The sequence below is a fragment of the Podarcis erhardii genome (assembly GCF_964252035.2).
Source record: "Podarcis erhardii genome assembly, chromosome: 3".
Classification (NCBI taxonomy): Eukaryota; Metazoa; Chordata; class Lepidosauria; order Squamata; family Lacertidae; genus Podarcis; species Podarcis erhardii.
The window spans coordinates 55606416-55632414 of NC_138507.1; the positions used below are offsets into that span (position 1 = coordinate 55606416).

The following is a 25999-nucleotide window of genomic DNA, read 5'->3' on the forward strand; positions in this document are numbered from 1 at the left end:
GTATTACCCCGCCCCCCCTTCTCCCATTCTTCTTCTTTCCCAACTTTATTCTGCCTACAACACTAGCATCTCACTTCAAATGTAAAAAAGATTCTAGAAAATGAAAAAATAGACAAGGCATGTACTTTTGTAAACCAAGAAAATATTTAATAAAAATATTTTAAAAAAACAACAGAAATACATCCCTATTCTTCTTGATGAATCAGAAGCAAAGCAAATATAAACTTTGGTCTTTGTTTCCAAGACAAAACGCCACCCCTCTTTAAGAATTACTCTGACTAGCTAGCTTGTTACATAACCTTATAAAAGTGGTGGGTAGAATGTGGGGGGTAAATCAATTTCAAAGGGGAAAATATTGTAAACTGGAATATGAATTAAGAATGGCTAATGGGCCATGGCTGTGGTTAATCAGGGCAGGGTAAGGCTACTGCCAGAACTGGAAGTGTCCCCAAAGGTAAGGTCCCTTGTTAAACCCTATTTGTGCCAATCAGAGACAATGACCACAAACGTTTGCCATTTCCTGAGTCCATACCATACTACTAGCCAATCTGCTAAGACCTGGGTATGCACATATGTGAGCTGAAACCATGGTGTATCTATTAAGGTGAATGTAAGTGGAACAGTTAGTCTGCAGAACAACCAGCCACTGTACACATTCAGAGCAGGATTTAGGGTAGTGCAACCTATCAAAGAAGTCTGCTCCACTATTGAAAAGCTCTCACCACCAGAAAGTTCTTCCTGATGTTTGGTCAGAATCTCCTTTCTTGTAACTTGAAGCATTGGTTTGAGTCCTACCCTCCAGAGCAGGAGAAAACAAGCTTGCTTTATCTTCCATGTAACAGCCCTTTAGATATTTGAAGAAGGCTATCATATTTCCTCTCAGTCTCTTCCTATCCAGTATATCTGAAGGAGCGTCTCCTCCCCCATCGTTCTGCCCGGACACTGAGGTCCAGCTCCGAGGGCCTTCTGGCGGTTTCCTCACTTCAAGAGGCCAAGTTACAGGGAACCAGGCAGAGGGCCTTCTCGGTAGTGGCGCCCGCCCTGTGGAACGCCCTCCCATCAGATGTCAAAGCGATAAACAACTACCTGACATTCAGAAGACATCTGAAGGCAGCCCTGTTCAGGGAAGTTTTTAATATGTGACATTTTAGTGTACTTTTCATCTTTGTTGGAAGCCGCTCAGAGTGGCTGGGGAAACCCAGCCAGATGGGCGGGGTACAAATAATAAATTATTATTATTATTATCCAGGTGAAACATACCCAGTTCCTTCAACTGTTCCTCATAAGGCTTAGTTTCCAGATCCTTGATCATCTTGATTGCCCTCCTCTGCACACATTCCAGCATGTCAAAATCCTTCTTAAATTGTGGTGCCCAGAACTGGACACAGTAGTCCAAGTGTGGTCTGACCAAGGCAGAATATTACTTCCTTTGATTGGGACACTATACCTCTGCTGATGCAACTTAGAATAGCATTTCCTTTGATGTTGCTCCTGCTGTATCACACTGTTGACACTGTTGACTCATGTTATGCTTCTGGTCTACTAAGACCCCTAGATCCTTTTCACATGTACTACTAGCAAGCCTGGCATCCTCATTTTAATTTTGTGTGGCTTGTTATCCCTGCCTAATGCGCACATTTTCCATAAGGTCTGGGGAATGTGCACAATGGCTGGTTGTTATGTACATTAACAGCTCAACTTGCATTCCTCTTAACATATATGGATATAAATTGCAATAGAGCGAGATGCCAACTGGATTTGCTTGGTATACTTTTACTAAATGCACAGAGCCTTTTTCACAGTAATATATTGTTTACAATATCCATGGAACTTCCAGAGGATATTTTTCAGAAGAACAATAACAAAAGTGCCCTCAAGCTAACATAGAGGTTTCACATCCTGCATCAGAAAATCCCTGCAAACATTTCAAAAATGATCTATTTGATTAATTTTCTCCTGGTTTCCTATTCATTTGGAAACCAAGGTTAGGATTGTAGCTCTCTGGTTTCTGAATGCAAAACTTGCATTCTCTCTAAAGGGACTTGGTTCAGACTGAATTTCTAATTGGGAATATTAATAGCTTGGCCCTGGTTTTGAAAAGATTATCAATGATTTACTGAGGCTGGAAGGCATTTTCAAATGGCCCCCAACAGAGCTGCTTCCATTTAAAAGTAAATGTTTGATATAAAGGCTAGAATAGATTATTGACTAGCTGCCCATCCATCTTGCATGATACAATAAAATGGGATTCATTTGTCATTTGATTTGAGGAATTTTCACCATGACCTTTGAGGATAAATCACAATATAATGTCAAAAATCTATTTCCAGCTTTCTCACAAATGAGCAATATAAAACTGGCCTATATGGAAGTAAAGGAAAATATAGAGGTAGAACTTATAATGAAACTAGGAAACACCTAACTGATCCATATGCCCCTCATACTCAAATCCAGCTCTGCCCCATCTCTTACATGCCTATACAAACAAAGAGTAGTCAGAATTCACTGCGGCTCTCTTCAAAGTAGTTACCTCCACCTTATGACATATTTCTCTCCAGGTGGGTCAGGGCACCTTAACAGAACAGCTGCTCACCTACTTCCTTGGAAGCTATTTTCTGTGAGCAGATCCCACCCCATGTAGATGGGAATTGCTTCCAAATCAGTGTTCATCATCCTTGGGTCCCCAGACACTGTAGAACTGCAGTGGTGAGGGAAGATGGGAGTTGTAGTCATAACAACATTTGGGTTATTGGTCAAACACTAAATAATGGGACAGGTGTGCTATTGGTTAAGAAAGGATATCTTTCAATAAGCGTCGGCTCCTAATGCTCCCCCTGTGCGTAAGCAACGCAGCCATGCGACTAGAACTGAAGATCGCATCCTTAGAAACTTGCCTGTGGAAGCAAGTCTTCAATTATTGGTTATCATTGTGGCATAGATTACCAAACCACTACCTTGTCTCCAATGCTTATGGCGAGATGAATTCTCTAGCCTTTGGTCTAGTAGAATTCATGCCAAACTCCTGAGTTATGGAATCTCTCCTTCAGATTCCCTAAAACTAGACCAAATTACCGCTCAAAGACTGATCCGCCAAAGACTGGATGACATCGATCTACAGCGAAATTATATGCTGGGGGGAGGTGTTTGTTCGCCCCAGAACATTGGTATCACTTTAACTTACTGCGTTCCATCATACCTCTCCTCCCTTTCGACTGTTGCCCATAGACTGGCCTTCACCAAAGCGAGGTTCAACGTTTTTCCCTCCAACGTCCTGAGACATAGATTCTCAAAGGGCCAAGCCCCCGCCACGTGCGAATGTGATAAGAATGTGTGTCGCTCCAGCACATCATGTTCACTTGCCCCCTGTTCAATGTGCCACGGGCAAATTTGTTGGGATCAATCATACAGAAACTAGAGGGTACCCCACCAAAATTCCACCTTGCCCAAATCTTGCAGGATAAGGATACTCATACGACCCTGAATGTGGCAAGGTTCCTGGTCGCTGTCCTTACCCAAAAGCGACGCCAAGGAGGACTACAAGCTAACTAAGGCGTAGTATGCCATTCTATTTTATAGTATTTTATTGTTATGGTGGTGTTTTAGCGGCTGTTTTTTTCTCCCACCACGTGCACAAGCTGTTATTTATGTGTTGTTTTTACCTGTATGGGCCTATGGCCGTAATAAATATTGTTTGTTTGTTTGTTTGTTTGTTTCAATAAGCCTCCTACAATATTTATCCCAGGTGGTATCTGTTGTCGTTATGAGCTGTTGCTGTTTTAAAGAGCCAGTGTGGTGTAATGGTTAAGAGCAGTGGGTTCGTAATCTGGTGAACCAGGTTTGCTTCCCTGCTCCTCCACATGCAGCTGCTGGGTGACCTTGGGCTAGTCACACTTCTCTGAAGTCTCTCAGCCTCACGCACCTCACAGATTGTTTGTTGTGTGGGGAGGAGATTGTTAGCTGCTTTGAGACTCCTTAGGGTAGTGATAAAGTGGGATATCAAATCTGAACTCTTCTTTAAACTCCTGTTGTTGTTTTCAACCAAGTTTTACTTCAGAGCAGGCCCACTGATATTAATGAACATGGTTAAGTTAGGGTCATTCATTTAAATGGATCTACTCTGAGTAAAACTTAGGTGATTACTATCCTAAATACTCTCTCTCTGTCACACACACACACATCTGGTTTTTTTTATAAGTTATACATTGTAAATTGCTTTGAACTGCCTCATGGGGAACAATTAACATATGAAAAAAAAAATGTCCATGGTTGCAGGACAGCCAGTTAAAATACAGTTGCTAGGTTTTCATATCCTATGCTGGCATATATTTCTGCAATAGACCTTAGAAAATGATTTAGATCATCCCTGTTGTGCAGATCTTCCCATTGACTAAACTGTATAGACCTTTCCTAGTCTCGTAAACCTAAAGTATGAAAAGAATATCCCACTATAAAATGTGTAGTAAGTTCATGAGATTGACATTCTATATATGCTTCTTTATTATGACCTGAGTATGTTCTTTCTTTTTACAACAGTATGATTATTGTCATGAATCCAGCTTCTTATAGCCAATTTTCTCATTTACAGTTCTGTTAATACACAGTGACAGAATTCCCCCCCAGAAATATGGAACAAGATTAGTAATTAGCCAGCCAGTTCTGAAGTGGTGTTAAGTTTTTATTGTTAGAGGTCCCAATTTGCCCTTTCAGCTATTTTTAATACAGTTTCAGTAATGCAGTATTTGACAGCTGAATTCAGGTTCCAAGTTATAGTTTTAAGTATCTGGAATAATATCTTAGGCCAATCAGCTCCAGGAGCTCTAACTACATGTTAAACACAAGATCATCTATTAGACACCCAAAAGTAAGATTTGTGTTCTATTGTTTTATTTTTAAGAATTGGCACTTCAGGAGAGTGAAATTGCAGAAGAAGAAAGCTCTGTACCAGATTTGGGGGCCACTTAACCCATTTCTCCAGTTCAAATCACGCCAAACTGCTTGCCTTGGAATCCCACCATCCAGTCAAGCCTCATCAATCCTTTACTAATTATATAATTACAATAGCCACAAAATAAGTACACAAAAGAAGACACAATAGCCAAGTATGTTTCAAACCCCTTCTTTTCCCTCAAGCTTAACTGCTCCCCAGCCAACATGTAACTTCTAAAATTACCATTCTCTTCTAAAACTTTTGTATTGATTTGTCAGAGGCTACATGTGTGAATGTTGTATGCAGGGTATGCAACTGTGCAGTGGGATTTGTGTGCCGGTGAGTGGTTGGGTTATGGAAAAGCAGATGGATGTGTTATTTTATCAGCTATGTGATATGATACTTACATGACTGGAGTACATTATGAATGGAGTGTGAGAATGTGCCTTCATCAAGTACAGGGAGCCCTTCCGATGTCGTTGGACTCCAGCTCCCATCAGCCCCAGCTTGGAATGGCCAATGGTCAGGAAGTTGTAGTCCAGTAACTCCAGAGTGCCACAAGTTTTCTATTCCCACTGTAAATGGATGCACGTGAAGAACACGACCAAGTGCTTTTCTGTTTGCAATGCAGTACGATGAGTGCAAAGACCCAGGCACATTCTCCTCTGCAATTTGATCTTGGGTCTGTGCTTACATAATATGCACCATGGGAGCAGAGGCAAAATGGTACAAATAGTTGAGAGCTAGGGGACAACTGGCTACATGTTTTGTTCCATTAGGTTCTTTCATCACCAAGTTGCTCGTCAAAGCAGTTGATAACCTGTGGGTGGAGTTTTGTGCTGTCCAAGGTCCTGCAGTATTATTAGTGGTGATGTGATTTCTGAGTACATTTTTGGTTCTGCGGACACATAAAATAGACAGCCTAGTTATAAACCACTAAAGGGTGTCATGCAGAAGGATCTAGAATGCGCTATGCGAAAACTGCAGTAGATACTATTTCCATTACAGAGGAGATAATCAGAGGAAACTGTTCAGCCAAGAAGTAATACTGGCTGATATTCTAAGCAGTACTTTAATTACCAGGGCCTATGATAGAGCCTTAAAGAAAGATTGTCAAATGTGCCAGTAGTTAACCATCTCTAGAGGAAAAATAGTGAACATTCCAATTAGCTACCTGGACATTACCGAGGTGAACAGAATATTAAATGTAAATGCATCAAAGGCATTATGAGGTTGCTTTGGATTATTATTATTTAAACAAGAAATTCCACGAGGAAAGGAGAAAAACTTAGGGCTGCTGTTTATTTTACATAGTGCATTTGAGTACAAAGGGTTGTTGTCAGCTAAGAGAAGAGAAGACGCATTAGAATGAATGGGCCTGAATTAGTTATTTCTATTAAATTCAATGCTCTGAATATGATGAATGTTGGATGTGACCCAAAGTACAAAATCCTTGTGTCATTGGCATATTTAAATGGATACTTTTCTTGGCAAAATATATGAAAATAATGGACCTAATCACTTCCTAGTTACCACTTGTATGTCTTCTGCTAGGAAAAGCAGAAATTTAAACCCAAATGGGGATGTGCTCAATGAATGTGTGGTGGATGTATTTTAGTACCCAAGGAACTATTAGGAATAGCCTTGAGGATGAAGGAGAAAAGATTCCTGCTTTAAAATAGTGGGACAGCACTAAAATTTCTGGCAGGATACTTCTCTTGAGGATTTTAGGCAATAAATGTAACTCAGTCACATAACCACTGACTACAGCTGGCAACTTTTTTTGCAGGGTGGCAGTGGCTAATATTGTAGATTAATCATAGTAAAGAACTAGTAATATAATGGTTTCACAAAGATCTGTGACACCCACACATGAGTAGAGCATGCTTAGCCATGGCTTGGAGCCCTCACATGAATGATATCAACAAATACAGTGGTACCTCAGGTTACACACACTTCAGGTTACAGACTCCGCTAACCCAGAAATAGTACCTCGGGTTAAGAACTTTGCTTCAGGATGAGAACAGAAAGTGTGTGGTGGCAGCAGGAGGCCCCATTAGCTAAAGTGGTACCTCAGGTTAAGAACAGTTTCAGGTTAAGAACAGACCTCCAGAACAAATTAAGTTCGTAACCAGAGGTACCACTGTATGGTCTAGCACATTAATGGAAAAGTTGACTCAAGAAATGAAAGGCTGAAATAATTCAAGAAACACAGTAGACAAATTTCAGTTGACTTGGTTCACCTTTATTGCATATGTGGCACACACAAAAACATGCTTGGCAAACACCCTCCATACACTGACATCTGTGGAAAAGCTGTACAAGATAAACCCAATGGAAAAAGAGAATAAAGATCATCAACAAAAAATCGACATTTTCCAATGACAAATGCTCTTATCTTTTGTTTCTTTGTAATGTGGTTATGTGCTGTTTTATGTTATACTAATATTTACATACCCAAAATGAAATGAAATATTGGGGTGGGGGGGTAGGGGGAGTCACCATAGCTGACTTGAATGTGCAAATTTCCTGAGGTGTGTATTTCATAGCATCATAGATGTGGAAGAGATGTGGAAAGTATTCCAGCCCAGCTCCTTGTTCTCTGCTGGATCTGTAATGCAGGATGCTGCATCCTTGGCAGATGGCTGTCCAGATTCCGCTTAAATACCTCTAGGGAATGAGAGTCCACAACCTCCTAAGCAGTCTCTTCCTCTGTCAAAAAGCTCTTACCATTAGAAAGTTTAATGTTTCACCTCGTTTTGCCCTCTGGCCCTGGAGCTATGGCAGCCCTCAGATACTTGAAGATCACTATTGTGTCTTTTCTTATTTCCATGCTGAAGTCATATTCCCATGATAAGAGCTGTTATCTAACAGGTTGGTGTAACTACTTGGGCTGTATACATCTGCCCTGTGACCTCAATTTGGGGGTTCCCAATCAGGCTGACCAGCTGAAGGACAACCTGGGAACCACCAGCCCTGCCCTTGATCAGGCCCCAAATTAGTTTGGAGGCTGGACTAATGTTTAATTAGGTTTCTAAAAGGAATCCTAATTAAACATTTGTGAACATATGTCCATGCTACACCACTGAGGCTCCTACCTTGTCCTGGGAAGATGCAGCCAGTGATCAGGGTAGGTCTTAGCCTTTCCACTCAACACCTGGCAGGGGTACCAACTCTTGAGGGTGATGTCAGCCCTCCCATCTCCCTTACAAATTGGCACCTCTGATATCTGGGCCACCCAACTCCTCCTGTAGCAGTCCATGATTGCCAGTACCAGACTTTTCTAATGCTTGGGCATTTTGGCTTCGGCCAGTGTGGTGTAGTGGTTAAGAGTGGTGGACTCATAATCTGGTGAACCGGGTTCGCGTCCCCGCTCCTCCACATGCAGCTGCTGGGTGTCCTTGGGCTAGTCACACTTCTCTGAAGTGTCTCAGCCTCGCTCACCTCACAAAGTGTTTGTTGTGGGGGAGGGGAGGAGGAAAAGGAGATTGTTAGCTGCTTTGAAACTCCTTAGGGTGGTGATAAAGCGGGATATCAAATCCGAACTCTTCTTCTTCCAGACTCAGCTGTATCCATTGCAGTCTTAGCAGATGCACTGTGTGAAAAATGATGCCCTTCAAGTACCCCAAGGATTATATTGAGAATAGCTTTTACCTCTACTCTTCAAAGACACCAGTTTCAACCTGCAGCTATGCTATGGGGGCGGAGACACAAAGTGCTGCTGTAAAGAGATGAACACCTTATCCATTCTCTAGTAATTTCCAGATTAGATTACTGTAACATGGGGCTGCCTTTGAAGACTATTGGGAAATTGTACATAATCCCAAATACAAATATCCTAAAACTGGCAGTGCTAACCGGTACTGGCTGTTGGGAATTTGTCTTGGTGGTTCTTCAACATCGTTTCTGAGCACATTTCCAGGTGCTGGGGCTTATGTAGTCAAAGAGAACTCTCTTATGGAAATAGCTATAGAGCAGGGATGGGGAACCTGTAATCCTCAATATATTTATGGGACTTCAACTCCCATCAGTCCTGATGACTGGCTGTTCTGGCAAGGGCTGGAGCTGGAGCCCAACAACAGGTTGGGGACTGACAGGTTCCACACTCCTGCCTCAAAGTATCTAGGTGGAGAGTCAAACAGATTTAAAGGAGCATATTGACAATCCTGATGGGAAAAAGGAATAGTCACACTTTTCCCTAAATATCACTGTTGCACATCCAGTTTCTAGTCCTATCTGTGATTTTGTTCAAAGAAAAGTCATGGCAATTCAGTATTTCGGTGCAAACATTTCCAAATATAGTCATACCTCGAGTTGAATGTGCTTCGGGTTTCGTGTGTTCGAGGTGCGCTCCATGGCAACCTGGAAGTAACGGAGTGCTTTATTTCCAGGTTTCGCCGCTCGCGCATGCGCAGACGCTCAAAATGACGTCACGCGCATGTGCGGAAGCAGAGAAACGCAGATGTGATGTTGCGTCTTGCGTTCCGTTCGGGATGCGAACGGGGCTCCGGAATGGATCCCGTTCGCATCCCGAGGTACCACTGTATACACCTATTGTATAGGCTTTCTTCGCCGCCTCTATTGCATCTGCAGAAAATAGTAGCAGGAGACTTTTTCAGGTGGTTCGGAATTTAACAGAACCACCTTTACCACCGGGGCTTTGTAAAGACCCCAAGATCTCCTGCAACGATTTTGCAAAGTTTTTTGCAGATAAAATCACTCATATTCGGAAGGAGCTAGACACCACCGTGGGAGCAGGGCTGGGGCGGGAGAGTGCTAGAGCTCTGTCTGGTCAAGTTGCATGGAATCGATTTCAATCCATTACCCCCGAGGATGTGGACAGGCTGCTTGGACGCGTGAAACCAACCACCTGTCTCCTGGATCCTTGCCCATCCTGGCTAATAAAAGCAAGCCGGGAAGGGCTGGGCGCTGGGCTCTGCGGGGTGGTGAATGCTTCCCTCTGTGAGGGAACATTCCCAGATCCGCTGAAAGAGGCGGTCATTAAACCGCTTCTTAAAAAACCATCTTTAGACCCGGCCAGTATGGCCAACTATCGCCCAGTGTCAAATCTTCCATTCTTGGGCAAGGTGATTGAGCGCGTGGTTGCTGAACAACTCCAGGCACGCCTGGAGGATGCGGACCATTTGGATCCCTTCCAATCGGGATTCAGGCCTCATCATGGGACTGAAACTGCCTTGGTCGCACTGGTTGATGATCTCCGGCGAGCTAGGGACAAAGGTGAGAGTTGTTTCCTAGTTCTGCTGGATCTCTCAGCGGCCTTTGATACAATCGACCATAACATCCTTCTGGACTGTCTAGAGGGGCTGGGAGCTGGGGGCACTGTTATACAGTGGTTTCGCTCCTTCCTCCTGGGCCGTGTTCAGAAAGTGGTGGTGGGGGATGAGTGTTCAGACCCCTGGGCCCTCACTTGTGGGGTGCCTCAGGGTTCCGTCCTCTCCCCCATGCTTTTTAACATCTATATGAAGCCGCTGGGAGAGATCATCAGGGGGTTTGGACTGGGTGTCCATCAATATGCAGATGATACCCAGCTCTACCTCTCTTTTAAATCAGAACCAGTGAAGGCGGTGAAGGTTCTGTGTGAGTGCCTGGAGGCGGTTGGAGGATGGATGGTGGCTAATGGATTGAGGTTGAATCCTGACAAGACAGAAGTACTGTTTTTGGGGGACAGGGGGCGGGCTGGTGTGGAGGACTCCCTGGTCCTGAATAGGGTAACTGTGCCCCTGAAGGACCAGGTGCGCAGCCTGGGAGTCATTTTGGACTCACAGCTGTCCATGGAGGCGCAGGTCAATTCTGTATCCAGGGCAGCTGTCTACCAACTCCACCTGGTACACAGGCTGAGACCCTACCTGCCCGCGGACTGTCTTGCCAGAGTGGTGCATGCTCTAGTTATCTCCCGCTTGGACTACTGCAATGCGCTCTACGTGGGGCTACCTTTGAAGGTGACTCGGAAACTACAACTAATCCAGAATGCGGCAGCTAGACTGGTGACTGGGGGCGGCCGCCGAGACCACATAACACCGGTCTTGAAAGACCTACATTGGCTCCCAGTACGTTTCCGAGCACAATTCAAAGTGCTGGTGTTGACCTTTAAAGCCCTAAACGGCCTCGGCCCAGTATACCTGAAGGAGCGTCTCCACCCCCATCGTTCTGCCCGGACGCTGAGGTCCAGCGCCGAGGGCCTTCTGGCGGTTCCCTCATTACGAGAAGCGAGGTTACAGGGAACCAGGCAGAGGGCCTTCTCGGTAGTGGCACCCGCCCTGTGGAATGCACTCCCATCAGATGTCAAAGCGATAAATAACTACCTGACATTCAGAAGACATCTCAAGTCAGCCCTGTTCAGGGAAGTTTTTAATCTGTGATATTTTAGTGTATTTCTGGTTTTTATGGAAGCCGCTCAGAGTGGCTGGGGAAACCCAGCCAGATGGGCGGGGTACAAATAATAAATTATTATTATTATTATTATTATTATTATTATTATTATTATTATTATTATTATGTAGTCTAATATACACATATTTGCAAAAGGAGTTCCCCATTTTTGTATGCTATTTTCACAAATATGTGCATTTCTAGGCACACTTTACCTACTATATCCATATTTATGCACATTGTTTGACTGGAGAACTGCATTGTAAAATTCAGACATGCGCCCATTTCAAAGGATGGCTATGTTTCAGTTCCCACATGGTTTTGAAAGTGCAGATCAGGCAGGTTTGCCTATACAGTGGTACCTCGGTTTAAGAACAGTCCTGTTTAAGAACGATTCAGTTTACAAACTCTGCAAAACAAGAACGATTCGGTTTACAAACTCTGCAAAACCAGAAATAGTGTACCAGCTTGAGAACTTTACCTCGGTCTAAGAATGGAATCCGAACGGTGGAAGGGCACTGGTGGCGGGAGGCCTCATTAGGGAAAGTGCACCTTGGTTTAAGAACGTTTTCGGTTTAAGAACGGACTTCTGGAATGGATTAAGTTTTTAAACAGAGGTACCACTGTAGATGTGAACTGAATCAAATTGCCCCCCCCCTTCCTACTTCCAGGCAAGCATGGCTCGGATTGCCACCTTCTTTTTGCTCATGCAAGCCTTTCCTGTTCTCATAACCTTTTCCAGTGTGTTTGCTGATATTGACTGATAATGACCTCTAATTCTGTTATTGTGACATTTGTGTTTCCTAATTACCTGCTAACTACTTTTCATTCTGTACAACAAATGATAAATATGTTTTGCCTCGCAAGCACAACTTCCATTCGCCTTCCTTCCCTTGCAATTTATTCTATACTACTGCAGGCTGAGTTTGTTTACTCTAACACTGTTTTTATTATCCTTGTCCAAGATGACTTTATGATTATGAGTTCCCCTGGAGTCTGCTCTGGGTTCTTTGTTGCTTGCCTGCATTCCCCTGCATTGCTTTAAGTCATAATGCCTCACAATATGCGGCTTCCGAATGGACTGCTGTGTAAACAGTATACATGTTTATTTCTTCTCCTTACAGGGGCTTACCCTGACATTTCTGCTTTAGATGCTGATTCAGTGGCAAAGACCAAACTCAAGCAGATCACAGAAAATAATTATCACTGACATTCCAGAATGCCGGTTAAGCTCCACAGTACCTGCAGACAAGCCAATTACTTTCCTTTATCTGTTCCTGCTTGAAATGCTTTTTGGACTGATCACTGAAGGTGTGCTACGTAAACCCCATGCCGTGGCCATATGTTCAACATCAAAGTTCTGTTAATTTCTTGTTCATTGGTGATGATATTTTACAATCTATTTTAATGAAGATCTTATCCGGGCGATTTGTAAAACTTTGGGCTTTTTGTTTATCTTATCCTTGCTCCTTTGGAAGCAATGCTGTTTCCTTTCTGCATGCAATACATGGAGGGGTAGCTTTGCTGAAGTGTGGAGAGAATAGACTCTTTGTCCTCCCTCCTAGAACTCAGCTAACATAACCTAGGCTGCTCAGGTCCTCTGTGATAACACCAATGTGGTGGTAATCCTCTGTGATACCTAGACCAACATTAGGCTAAGCAGCTGTGCTCGTCCTGCCTCACTTTGAGGAAATCGGCTGATCCAACTAACTGGGAAGAACAGAGCATATTCCTAGTGTGTTTCATTGAGACCAAAATATAAGCTACACATAGCAGGGGCGTTCCGAGGTGGGGATGGGGGTGGTCCACCCCAGGTGCCATTCCAAAGGGGGGTGACAAAATGCTGACCCCCGATCGGCGGCACCCCTGGGGCATGCGCCACACCCCCTGGGGTACTCGCCATGCCCGCTGGGACGAGTGTCACACCCCCTGGGACAAGTGCCACTCCAGGTACTGGAGCAGGTTGCTTTGCCTCTGACACATAGTCACCTTCAATGCAGCTCTGTGAATCTTGGAACCTGCCAAGGCTTTCCATTCCAATCTTAGTCAAATCTAGAATTTTCAAACAAGAGTTAGTGGCATTCCTATGCAGGGATAACAAAGGGGCATCTTTATGTGGGTCTCCAAGAATTAACTGTACAAATTCTTTGTCCATCGAATTGTTGGTAATAAATAGCTGAGTGTTTAAAAAAGTGACAGATGGGTTAGAGTGGCTAAAAGGGAGACTGTATAGACTTGGAAATCTTGTGCCCTTTCATATATTGGATGCTGTGTAATAAAACTTCTATATTTAGGCTTGGTGTGATTCAGATGTAGTGAGAAAGGATGCCTTGCACCCTGTAAAGCGCAGTGGTGAGCAAAGGGTTCATATACAGTGGTACCTCAGGTTAAGTACTTAATTTGTTCCGGAGGTCTGTACTTAACCTGAAACTGTTCTTAACCTGAAGCACCACTTTAGCTAATGGGGCCTCCTGCTGCTGCCACGCTGCCTGAAGCACTATTTCTGGGTTAGCGGAGTCTGTAACCTGAAGCGTATGTAACCTGAAGCATATGTAACCCGAGGTACCACTGTATACTCATGCTTCTTCTTCCTCCTCTTTTGAACTTATGAGGGGAAAATAAAGATTTCAATAACAATTTTTTTAACCAATCTTAGTTCTTTGTGATGTCCAAACTTGGGGAAATGTGGTTTGCTTAGTGAGAACTAAGGATGTATCAACATAACTCAGGTTTGATATTCATTTGTACTTCCATCTGGTATTTTCCATGCTTCTGCAACTGATTTATTTTGTGCAAGTCTTTCTTTCATCTTGTCACCCACATATGTATTTCCTAATGCACAATAGACACACATATCTTGCCTATCAACATATATTTACAAATCAGTTACCTTCCCTGTGTGCTCCTTTCAAATTTAACGGATTTTGCTGCTCATCTTTTGCAGCAAAAACAACGCAGACCCTTGTGGTACCTTTAAGACAAAGTTAATGAAGTGGCTAAAGGCCCGTCACAATTCTAGCCATGTCCATTCAGAAGTCCCATTGAATTCAGTGGGGCTTACGCCCTAGGAAGGGGGTGGGGGTTAGAATTGCAACTTGTTATGCCATTCTGTATTCCCCCCCATCAGTGGTGCATCAGGGAGGGACAATTTAACATTGTGTTGATCTTTCATTGTTTTTGTCCTCGATTGTATGCATTAGTTGTTATGCCATTTAGTCACATCTTTTTTTATTCTAACTTTTATTTCATGAATGTGTATTTTATTCATAAAATAAATTTGTGTGCCTGCTGAAGCATAACACCAAAGCTGATTTATGTTTTAAATATTGAGATTGTCTGAGAGTGGGGTAAGATTTAAAACAAAGATTTACAGGTTGGATGTGAATCCAGTGAATCCACTGAGGAGCACAGGTAACAAAAGAGATCACTTCTTTCCATGTGAAAAGAACAATAATGAATGATGTATTTCTTGGGTTTTTAAAATTCGCATCAGGAAGCAGATTAAGGCGGCAATCACAACTCTCTTTTTGTGTTTGTGTGTGGGGGGGGGCAAGCAGTGGTTCTTCTAAATACATATTGTTAATATTTCAGCCTGAACACATATAGGCTGCTTATAGCAATGAAACAACTTACACAAAGTCAACAAACAGCACTTCAGAAAAAAACCCATAAACCCAATGCACCTGTTGGGATAGCAGCATTGGTACACCAATGAATATGTAAATATCATACATTGCAAAGCAATTAATGTATCTATTTACATAAAATGTGTGCATGTTAAAAACCTGTTTGCTGTAAAGAACTAAAGCAAAAAGTGTTCACAGCAGAAGTCTGTGCCATGGTGGGGATTAAATGGATAGACAGAAGGAAATCTGTTTGACAGTTCATTTTCAAAAGATTCCTCTGACATCCCTAGTGACAACAAGCCAGAATCAAGTTCCGGCTTCAGCTATTGGCTTGTTCTGAAACCATAGTTTAAACAAACCACAGTTCCCCAAGTACGGCCACCATCCCCAAGTATGGTTCTGAACTTCTCTTGGCTGTGAAAAAGGAGGGGAGAAGCAGTAAGAGAGGAGGAATGAATGTGCAAGTCCAAAGCTCTTTATAGATCATTTGCATAGCAGGGAAACATGTTTTTTCCACTGTATCTAAATCAGTCTTAGCATCTAAGGAATATATATACAAACAAAAGCCTTAGATAAATTAAATGGTGTGTGGATAAGTGGCTTTTCTGCCTGTTCACTAAACCTTTGTACCGATTCTGATTTCTTCTTTTCTTTTGCTGTTATTTTCAGTTTTCTTTTACTTTCATACTGATTGTTGCATTTTATCATACATTGCATGTGGAATTAAAATACTGATTTATTTATTTTTTAGCATGGAAAGTCCTCTGTGCTGTGTTGATCCTTTTGTTTTAATCTTTTCATGTCGTGTTATTTCTCCTTTTGTATAGAAATTAACACTGTTTCCCGCTAAAAACAATGAGATCATCAAAAACATCTTATTAGGCTTTATCATGCCCATTATGCACAATGCTCCAAATAACATACTGAGACGCTAATCCACTGGCCTTTCAGCTAAATGGCTACTCCAATAATCACCTTGAGGCAATGCTGACTTAACACCATAATTATAAGGAATCAAAGAATGATTACAAGCCTTTCCCTCGCTCTAATTTCCTATCCTCAATTCCCTTGTCTGCACTTCTGTTTTCCTCTAGAGCTCACTGCCGGTGCTCAATAATATCCGTTTGTACCAGAAAAAGGATGAAATACTTATTCATGCTACTGAATGATCAACATCTCTGCACAACAGTTTGATGGCCAATTATCTTGGCTCAGACCCATTTTTTAAAAAGCAGTAAATGTTAATTATGACTTCTCTGGCAAGTGCTCCTCATAAGATTCAATTCCTGAGCAGCCAAGAATAATGAAGGATGAAATTCTTCACACTGTACTGCAGCAGTCTTCCAAAAGAAAGTAATCTCAATCCAGGATGGGGGTTCTTTTCCAAGAAGCAAGCAGAGCTCCTCGCAGGATCAGGAGCCCAGTGAGTCTGACTTCTGCATGTACAGATGCCGTTTAGGAGTGCCTGTTGACAAAAAATGAATTGGTGAACAGATGGTTGGTGTGATGATCTATAACAGAATAAGCCACACACTGCAGGAGGTATAGAGGAGACTGAATGCACATTCCTCTTTCCAGCTCTGTTCTACATCAAAGAGAGGGGAGATTCAAATCTCCAATGCTTTTCAAAGAGCTGGTCAGCACTGGCAAATCTGACAGCAACAAGCATCTCTTGGACAGGTAGGCAGATGTAGATTTGTGCTCACAGCTGCTCATGCCCACTCTACTGTTTTGCACATGGATTTTCTGCATCAAGGCAAATGCTCTTTGTACAGACTTCTGCCTGAATGCTATGAAACATTAGCAAGTCACTCCAACTTTCCTCAGTGAAAGAAGCCTCCTCAACCCCTCTTCTCACTTCGACCATTAAAAAGCAAGGAAGTTATGAAACATGACCAAGTGAGAATTTGCACAAAGCTAAAAGCAGGGGTGCCAACTTGAATGAAATATTGTGGGGGCCCAGGTAAGCCTCGCTCCACATAATCGAAAACATGATGCAGTGCACCCCCACCATTTGAATGGGAATACCCATTAACTTTCTGGGGACTAGGCCCTCTCAAATATTTTATTGTGGTCGGCTTCTGTGGCAAATAGGAAGCATAGAGGACTCAGCTACATTAGTCAAAAAAACAATGCTTTTAATGTGTTATAAACATGCAACACCAGATGGCACCGGAGAGGGAAAAAAAATCTAAGTGATTTTGACATAGTGTTTTTTCTGTTGTTATAATGATTTAATGGCTGATTTATTTATAGTGGTTTTTCCCCTGTGTGAAGAGCCAATCAGAGTTGAAGAGAGCAAAATGCCATCTAGGCTAGTCGCCTCCCTCAAGTCTTTTCACCCAGAGCTCCCTTCTCCTCCGCACAGATCAATCCAAGCAGATCACAATGTGCTGGAACCATAGTGTAAGTGGAAGACATTTACAGAACAAGTACAAGAGAAGAGAAGAAAAACATGGTGCTATGTTGAGAAAGCTCTACAATCCAAATAAAATAAAATATGGAGTATCTATTAAAGTAACATACATGCTTTTATTTATATGCCCCCTTTCCACAGTTCAAAACATGCTCAAGGCGGCTTGCAACATGAAAAGAGCACATGGGATGCTCTCCTCCCTCCATTCCCTTCCTTAATCTGTTCTAGAGAATCTGTTCTTCAACCCTCTGCAACAGATCTGGGGAGTCTGTAGGGGTGTTGCGGGGGCGAGGGAAGAAGTCCCATTGTGCAAGTGGAAATCCTTACATTGAAGGGATGTGGTGACTGACTATTTCTTATATACTCCCTGGTTTTGGGGGAATTTTAATTTGAAGAAATGCTATTTTTAAGCAGAAAAAATAGCATGGGGAAAGGTTTACACTCCCTCTCCCCTGGTGCGGGGGTCCTAATCTGATTCAGGCCTCTAAACCAACAGGTCATCTTAATCACAGCTCTGGCACATCACAACTAGTTTGGCCCTGGAAGACCAGGGATGTGAAATCAGTAAACTCCTGGACTTCTTTTAAAGCTTTGCTAACGCTTACGGCTGAGAGAAAAGCTGACTATTGTGGGATGGGGAGTAGAGGGTGGAACCCTGAAGGCTAAGAAAGCAGAAAAGCTCAAATTAATCATGAATGTGTTTATTTTAAAGAAAATCATTATCTTACGACCGATTTGTGATTGAGTTTCTTTTAACTCATCTAATGGCCTTTAAGAATCAAGTCCTTGTGTTGGTAGCAAAACGATTGTCTGAGTGATTCATCCAGATGCAGAGGAAACATTTGAACCACTGTTGAGGCAAGCAATTTCAGGGCAGGGAGAGAGTCAGTGATGTAATTAATTACAGCTAATTATGATTTGCATTGCTATTCAAGCCATGGAGCATTAATCTTTATAATAGTGGGGGAATCATTTTGAAGAAAACAGGTATCTGTTGGTAAGTAAGCACTGCTGACATTCAAAATCTTTTTTGTAAACCGCTTCAATGTTTTTATACAATCAAGTGTTGAATTACTTTTATGGAATAAACAAACAAACAAATAACTGGTGGTTACGGTACTTACTTATGGGGAATGAGCATTCCCTTGGGGGAAAGGTGATGCTGGAAGCATGCAACCTATATTGCATAGGGATTGTTCAAACTGCAACCCAGCTGTGACATACATTATGTTTCTCTGCCTATTACTACCAACTGTGGAGATTCAGTCTAGTGTTAATTTCAATCACACCATCATTACTTTCTTGTCAAAATTTTTACAAAATGGCATTATTTATATTAGTGGTACTTCAGTAGGTTTCCTTGTCTTCAATTCCTTGTATTATTGTCTTTCTTGGGGAGAATTTTAATATACAGTGGTACCTCGGGTTAAGAACGGAGGTCCATTCTTAACCTGAAACTGTTCTTAACCTGAAGCACTACTTTAGCTAATGGGGTCTCCCACTGCTGCCGCGCTGCCGGAACACAATTTCTGTTCTCATTCTGAAGCAAAGTTCTTAACCTGAAGCACTATTTCTGGGTTAGCGGAGTCTGTAACTTGAAGCGTATGTAACCCGAGGTACCACTGTACTTATTTTATCTTCAGAGAACACCACCCATAAAGGAATACATAAGAATATTACCAGAAAATATTTGAACAAGTGATCCATTAGTTAATCCAAATATGTGTTTGCCTCACCCAAGTTTCAATATGCACCACTTCTTTGAAAGAAATTTCCCACTGTCTACACCAGAGATGGGGAAATTGGGGTCCTCTAGACGTTGCTGAACTACAATTCCATACCCCTCAACTGTCCTGATTTGACCAGAATATCCTGGAATTACAAAAGCCACCCTGGCTTCTGATTGGATCCCAGGGTGTCTCGTTTTGGCTCCTGAGCTCTGGTGCGAGTCACCTGGCTTGCACCAGAGCATGGAACCAAAAAGATGTGTATTTTCACAGGGTGGGGGAGGGGGCCTGAATGAGAAGGGGGATGGCCTCTATCAAGGTGTCTGGTGGAAACAGAAGTCACTGAGGTGGGTGGATGTATCTGCAGAGAAGGTGGGGAGGCGTTGGTGAGGGGAGTGATTTTAAGTGTGTCAAGGTGCCGGGTTGTGTACGATTTTCATCAGTGGGATGTTGGAGGGTATGCAATTCCCTGCAATCATCACTGACCGCTAGCTATGCTGGGGCTGTTAGGAGTTAAGTATAACAACTATGGAGGTCCGTAGGTTCCCCATTCCTGATGTATATCTATTTGCATGATGGAATGCATGCGTGTATCATATGCGCACACTGGTCGAAACCATGGCTAACTGGGGCTTCTTTCCATGCGTACATGTGGCTACTGGGCCATGTACATACACCACATGTGGCAATGTACATTTTTAAAATTATTGAGAGATTGCTACACTCCCTTTCACCAAAAATGACCACAAGGTGGTTTGAAACAAGGCCACTTAAAACATAATAAGTAAGAACATGAAGAAAAAGTCTCATAAAAGACATTAAGAGCATAATTGGCAGCATTATAATGTTTTTAAAAATGACCTGATCAGCCTCTCAAAGCCTAACAAAAAGTTGATTTTTTAAACTGGATGTCTAAATGTATATAAAGTTTGAACAAGACACATTTCAGAGAGGAGTTCATTCCATAGACACAGCCTAAGGCTGGTGCAGCTGGGAGAATTTTCCTGTCAGACAATCGTATAGACGGTCGCAAGTCATACTGAGGGTGTTTATTTTAGTGGTGCTCCCAATTTTTCCCTGTGGAAAAAAAACAGACCCATCTTTTTTCTACACTGCCTGTTTAAAAAAGCAGTCTTGTCTTGTTGTTAGAGTTTTATTTAAACCCCTCGAAAAGAAAGAACATTATTGATAGGTGTATTTATTGCAGTTGTCTAGGAATTTATTTGAGAATTATGATCAGTCTGATCCCTGCACAGAAAATGGTAACAGCTTTGCAAAAGCCAGACATCAGCCTGGGCCTTCATATTGGCCGATAGGTATTGACAGGACTAGCACCAGACAAGCTTGATTCACTTTGTTCAGGCCTTTGCTTCTCAGTGAAGCATGCTGGACTGTCAGCACACCATTCATCACAGTTACGGGTGTCAGCCACAGTAGATGAAGTAGCAGCTGCCACAGCATCAGCACGGGGGTTGGGGGGGTGAGGAAAGCCAGTTTTCAAAATGGCGAATAGGGCAGGATGTAAAAGAGATCTGGCAGGGGAGAGGGGAACCTGGGGATGTCAGAAACTCCAAGTCTCCCTGTTTTCCAGGGACAGTTCCAGATTTATAGAAGCCATCCAAGTTTCTGATTTGATCCCAAAATGTCCTGCTTTTCCTTAGGACGTCCCTATTTTCATTGGAGAAATGTTGGATGTTGTCAGGGAACTGCCATCAGTGCCGGAGGGAGAGAGCAAGCTCCAGAGGGATTCCAGAGAGCGTCCCGGGATGGGGAGAGGCAGCACATCTTCTGGGGAAGAGAATCAGCATAGCACCAGTGGAGAAGAGGGGGAAATGGGGGAATCGGCGAGGCGGTCCCATGACTCCTTGCCGGGGACCAGCGGGGAGAGTAAGGGTCCTCCGCTGCCTATGCCCTTCTTGCGCAGAAGGCTTCCGCGCAGGGAGAGTAGGAGGAGACTAGGCGTCAAAGAGCTTCTTTGCTGGAAGAAACGCCCACTGACAGATTCTGCCAGCGATTGAGACAGCCACGGGTGAGTGGCTGTCCGGACAGAAAAGGTTCACTCAGGCAACCCAGCCAGGTGTTGGCACCGGCTTATGCACGAGCAACCCCTAGAACCATTACAGATGTTATGGAGTTATGTGACTCCCAAGCCAAGGACATAAGTAACTATACAACCTTCAGAAGACATCGGAACACAGTCCTATATAGGGAATGTTTTTAAAAAAATGTTTTGTGTTTTATTATGTTTTTATATATGTTCGAAGCCGATCAGAGTGGCTAGCGCAACCCACTCAGATGGACAGGATATAATAATAATAATAATAATAATAATAATAATGATGATGATGATGGAAGTCCCTATTTTCATTGGATAAATGTTGGAGGGTATGGGATGTGTGTGTGTGTGGAAACAAAAGAACAATAACAGGACAGGAGAATACAGGGCCAGCCCAAGACATTTTGCAGCCTGAGGCGTTTCAGCATCAATGCTGCCCTCCTCCACTGTGCTCATGGTGCATAGGAGTGCTCAGGGCTGGTCAAGTTGAAGCCAAAAATTCATCAGTACCTTCCCCTCACACTTCTTGGCAATGAAAAGCAACAACAAATTACCGGTAAATAGCTAACATTTTGCCTCCCTTTCATGACACTCAAACTCTGCTGCCTCAGATACCTGCCTCACTCTGCCTAATGGTAGGCCTGAATACAAGCCACTAAGCTACACGGCAAGGATCCTCAACCTGTCAGGATATATAAACTGCTAATTTAGTAATGTAGGAAGCTTCCTTGTGTCAGGGTGCACTATTTTTGCTTCTTAGCTGTGTATTATGTACTCTGGCTAGCTGTGACTCTCCAGGGTTTCTTAGGCCACATTCCCACCATACATTTAAATCTATTTATTGCATTCATATCCCACTTTTGACTCCAAGGAACTCAAGATGGCACACATGGTCCCCCCCTTCCTTGTCTACTTCATACAACAACCCTGTGAGGTATGTTAGGCTGAGAGGCAGTGACTGACAGAGAAGTCACTCAGTGAGTTTCATAGCCAAGTGGGGATTTGAACTCTGGGCTTCCAGGTCGTAGTCCAACATTCTAACTACTACACCACACTGGCTCTCACATTTCCAGACTGGTTAACTATCAACCCCTCTTCACAGGGAACTCTGGGAACTGTAACTCTGGAAGGGGAAGGGGGATCTCCAAACAACTCTCAGCCCCCTGAACAAACTACTACATAACACTTTTGAAGAAGTCATGATTGCTTAAAAGTGGTCTCAGAATGCTTTAAATGTATGATGTGAATGTGTAAGAGAGAAGCCTTCCTTACCAGATGCAGCCTTCAGCAGCTTCAAAACAGTCTTTAAGACATTTCTTCTTAAGTTGGAGAAGTTGGTATTCTCAGTGCTATTTTTATAGAAAAAGAGGAGCTGGAGCTCACCATGAACACCTCCCTCATTGTCTTAGAATGACAATGGCACCAACCTGGGATGTGCTGGAACTGAATTCCAGTGGGAAAAAAAGCCCTGGGTGTTGTTATTTAATTTATATTTATATTTATATGTATAATGCCAAAACAGGCTTCTAAAGGGTTTATAAAATACAAAACCCAGTTACATATTGGACTGGAGAGGAGATTCATTTAGTAAGTAAAACATGAGAAAGATGCATCTCTCTTGTATCATTTGTTTCATATGCTGCACAGATTTCCGGCAGCCTAGATTTTTCAGGGGTGTTTGTGTGTTTGCTTAATCTTATTCGAAAAGCAGCCATACAGGGCCTTGATTAGATTCCATTGGCCTAAGGTTAGAAAGAACCTTCTGCTTTCCCCCATGGCATGGTTGCCTATTTACTCATGCTTGGCTTTTACTATTCCAGCCACCTCATGAGTATTGGCATTTCTTGTTCTGAATGTATGGAGGTAGTTTATTATTACTGTGATTAGTTTTCTGGGATTGACTCCCTGGCAAAGTGGGATTATATATGTGTTGCTTGCACCACAATGTCACAAGCAATCAGTCTACAAAAGAGACAGGCAGCGAGGCGCACAAGTGTGCCTCCAAATCAAACAGCTGTGGACTCAGCACAACAGCTTCAGAAGAAAGATGCTGCAGGCCCCATACTCAGCTGCACATGTGAGTTCCCTTAATAGTTTGTTGCTGAAGAAAATTACGGTGGCATTGGGGAATCCATTGTTGAAATGGATACCGCTTAGCAATGCTTGAGGAATTCGATTCTTTGTGAATTCCGATATGATCTGCACCTCCCAAGCTAGTGTGTGGATCAGGATATCTCTGCCCATCACATGTCTTTCACTTCCTCACGTGTAGTTTGAGAGAATATATGTTTTAAATAGTCTTTAAATGTGATTCTCCTGTGTAGATTCTTATACTGCCCCCCCCCCATTTAATGGGACAATGGGATGGAGTGGACTCAAGAGTGAATACATGTGAAAATGATGTGGAACACAAGTCCCTTGGACTGCTATAAATAATACTGTAATTGATATACTCACCTGGGAACATAGGACCACTTCATAGTTCCTTTTTTTTCTTCATATGTGGGAGATTTGTTTCAACAAAAGAAAATGGTCACTTATGAAGTGACCCGTGAAACGTAATCTCATGTAAGTTTTCTTGGAGTTAGTTTCTATTATGTCCAATGTGCCATGCTGTGTAGAAAGTGAGTCCAGGACTGCTGCCTTGGTGAGCCATATGTCTGGACAGATATGCAACACAGGGTTATTGTGCCTAACCAACATATCACAGATGAAAGAAACAGTAATAATAATAATAATAATAATAATTTATTATTTATACCCCGCCCATCTGGCTGAGCCTCCCCAGCCACTCTGGGCGGCTCCCAATCAGTATTAAAAACAATACAGCATTACATATTAAAAACATGCCTTAAGATGTCTTCTGAACATCAGGTAATTCTTTATCTCTTTGACATCTGATGGGAGGGCGTTCCACAGGGCGGGCGCCACTACCGAGAAGGCCCTCTGTCTGGTTCCCTGTAGCCTCACTTCTCGCAATGAGGGAACCGCCAGAAGGCCCTCGGCGCTGGATCTCAGTGTCCGGGCTGAACGATGGGGGTGGAGACGCTCCTTCAGGTATACAGGACCGAGGCCGTTTAGGGCTTTAAAGGTCAGCACCAACACTTTGAATCGTGCTCGGAAACGTACTGGGAGCCAATGCAGATCTCTCAGAACCGGTGTTATGTGGTCCCGGCGGCCACTCCCAGTCACCAGTCTAGCTGCCGCATTCATGCAGTCTAGCTGCCGCAGCCATGAAATGGCATTGGGTTGTCTCCAAAGCAGTGCCAGGAGAGTTCTGCTGGTGCAGCGGCACTTCCATTTCCTTTCCTCTATCTGCCGGCTCCCCAACCCTGCAGATATTGAGAATGTAGAGGGTGTTGCAAGGAAGAGGAGAGGAGGGTAACCTTCAGTTCTGCTAGCATAGGAACAGGAGAGTTGGATACCACCCTTTGTTCTCAGAAATCCTCCTAAAAATTCCTCCCCTTGGGAGGAGAGTTCTCCCTTGGGAGAATTTTGTATATTAAATATCTGGTACTGAAATATTTGATTGAATGCTTGTTATTGAACACATTGTACCTTCAAAGTTAAAGAAGCTTTTTTACCGCAAAATAGCATAAGTATTCATAGGCGACAGGCTACTTCATCAGATGCTGAACTGGAACATCTGATAAAGTAGGCTGTCACTTACATAGGCTTATGCCATTTTACAATATGAAGCTTCTAAAAAGTTAGACTCAAGGTGCCATCCAGCATGTCTTTATCTTTATTATAGAAGACTAACATAGCTTTCACAATATAAAATATTTGATATCGAAAACTCTCCGGAAATCCTTTAGTTGCTCAAACACATGCCAAGGACTGTATTCAAGATGTTTGGTCTCCTTATTTTACATCCAATAATATCCAATCTCAATATTTATTTGGATTTGAAGGAGATGCATAAGCTTTTGGGAAGGTGCAAGGGAGTAACGAAACAGCAATATGATGAAGCTTACAGATGTATACAATAATGGCTTTGCAGCACAACATTAGCCAATACATACCTAGGTGTGGAATAGCACAGAGTAGTTTTGAATTGTCTACCTTCATGGAACATTTCCCACACTGAATTGTCTGCCAATTACCGGTAGCTTTGAGCATCTGGCACAGAATGACACACCTGTGCACCACAGAAGATGCTGAGAGGCATGTCCTAGAGGCCACATTCAGCTCATGGCATTCTGCATTGTGAAATCATCTTACCACCACACATTATGCACCAGGGCAACTATAGTGTGCAGCTTGCTTGTGGCCAGTATCTGTTAAAGTATCTGCCACAGGGACCTAACTCAGTGGTCAGAGAACTCTCCTCCATCTATTTTGCGGCTTTGCATATTCTCTTCTGATGGAACAACGGCTGTTGCTTGTAGTCACAATATGGCCTTTAGGTTTCACTGTCTGCAGTAGAAACCATCAGCTTCTCCTTAATTTGACTTCTTGTCTGCTCAGCACATTGCAAGAACCCTTACTGCAAATAAATTAGCTTGGGCATAAAAGGTAAACATAGTTATTTTTAAATGGCACGTCTGAGCACGGAAATGGTGCACAGATGCTGCTAACACTCCCTAGTGGTAATGTGTCCTGATACTTAAGTGACATTTCAGCAGTTCATTGCCCTCATTAAACAATCCTTCCCCATTCTTCAAAGTTGCCTCCAGGAAAAATAAAGAGGAGAAAGAACTGAATAGATCAGAAGGTGTTTCAGATTCTAGGTACCAATGCTTTAGACTTCTCGGTATCCCCCATCTTGTACATTTATTTAAAGTAAAGCTGCAGCTTTTAAAATAATAATAATAATGTTGCAAAAGTTGGGTGCCACCCCCATCCTCTCCCAAG

At 42.8% G+C, this 25999-nt stretch overlaps 1 long non-coding RNA gene across 1 annotated transcript; it reads right to left on the bottom strand.

Annotated features, from left to right (window-relative positions):
• Nucleotides 1-16079: 16079 nt before the first annotated feature.
• Nucleotides 16080-25299, bottom strand: LOC309338818. The gene is made up of 2 exons (XR_014155062.1): nt 25168-25299; nt 16080-16408 (listed from the first exon to the last, which is right to left on the bottom strand). It is a non-coding gene; the product is annotated as an uncharacterized lncRNA (long non-coding RNA).
• Between the last annotated feature and the right edge of the window lie 700 nt (nt 25300-25999).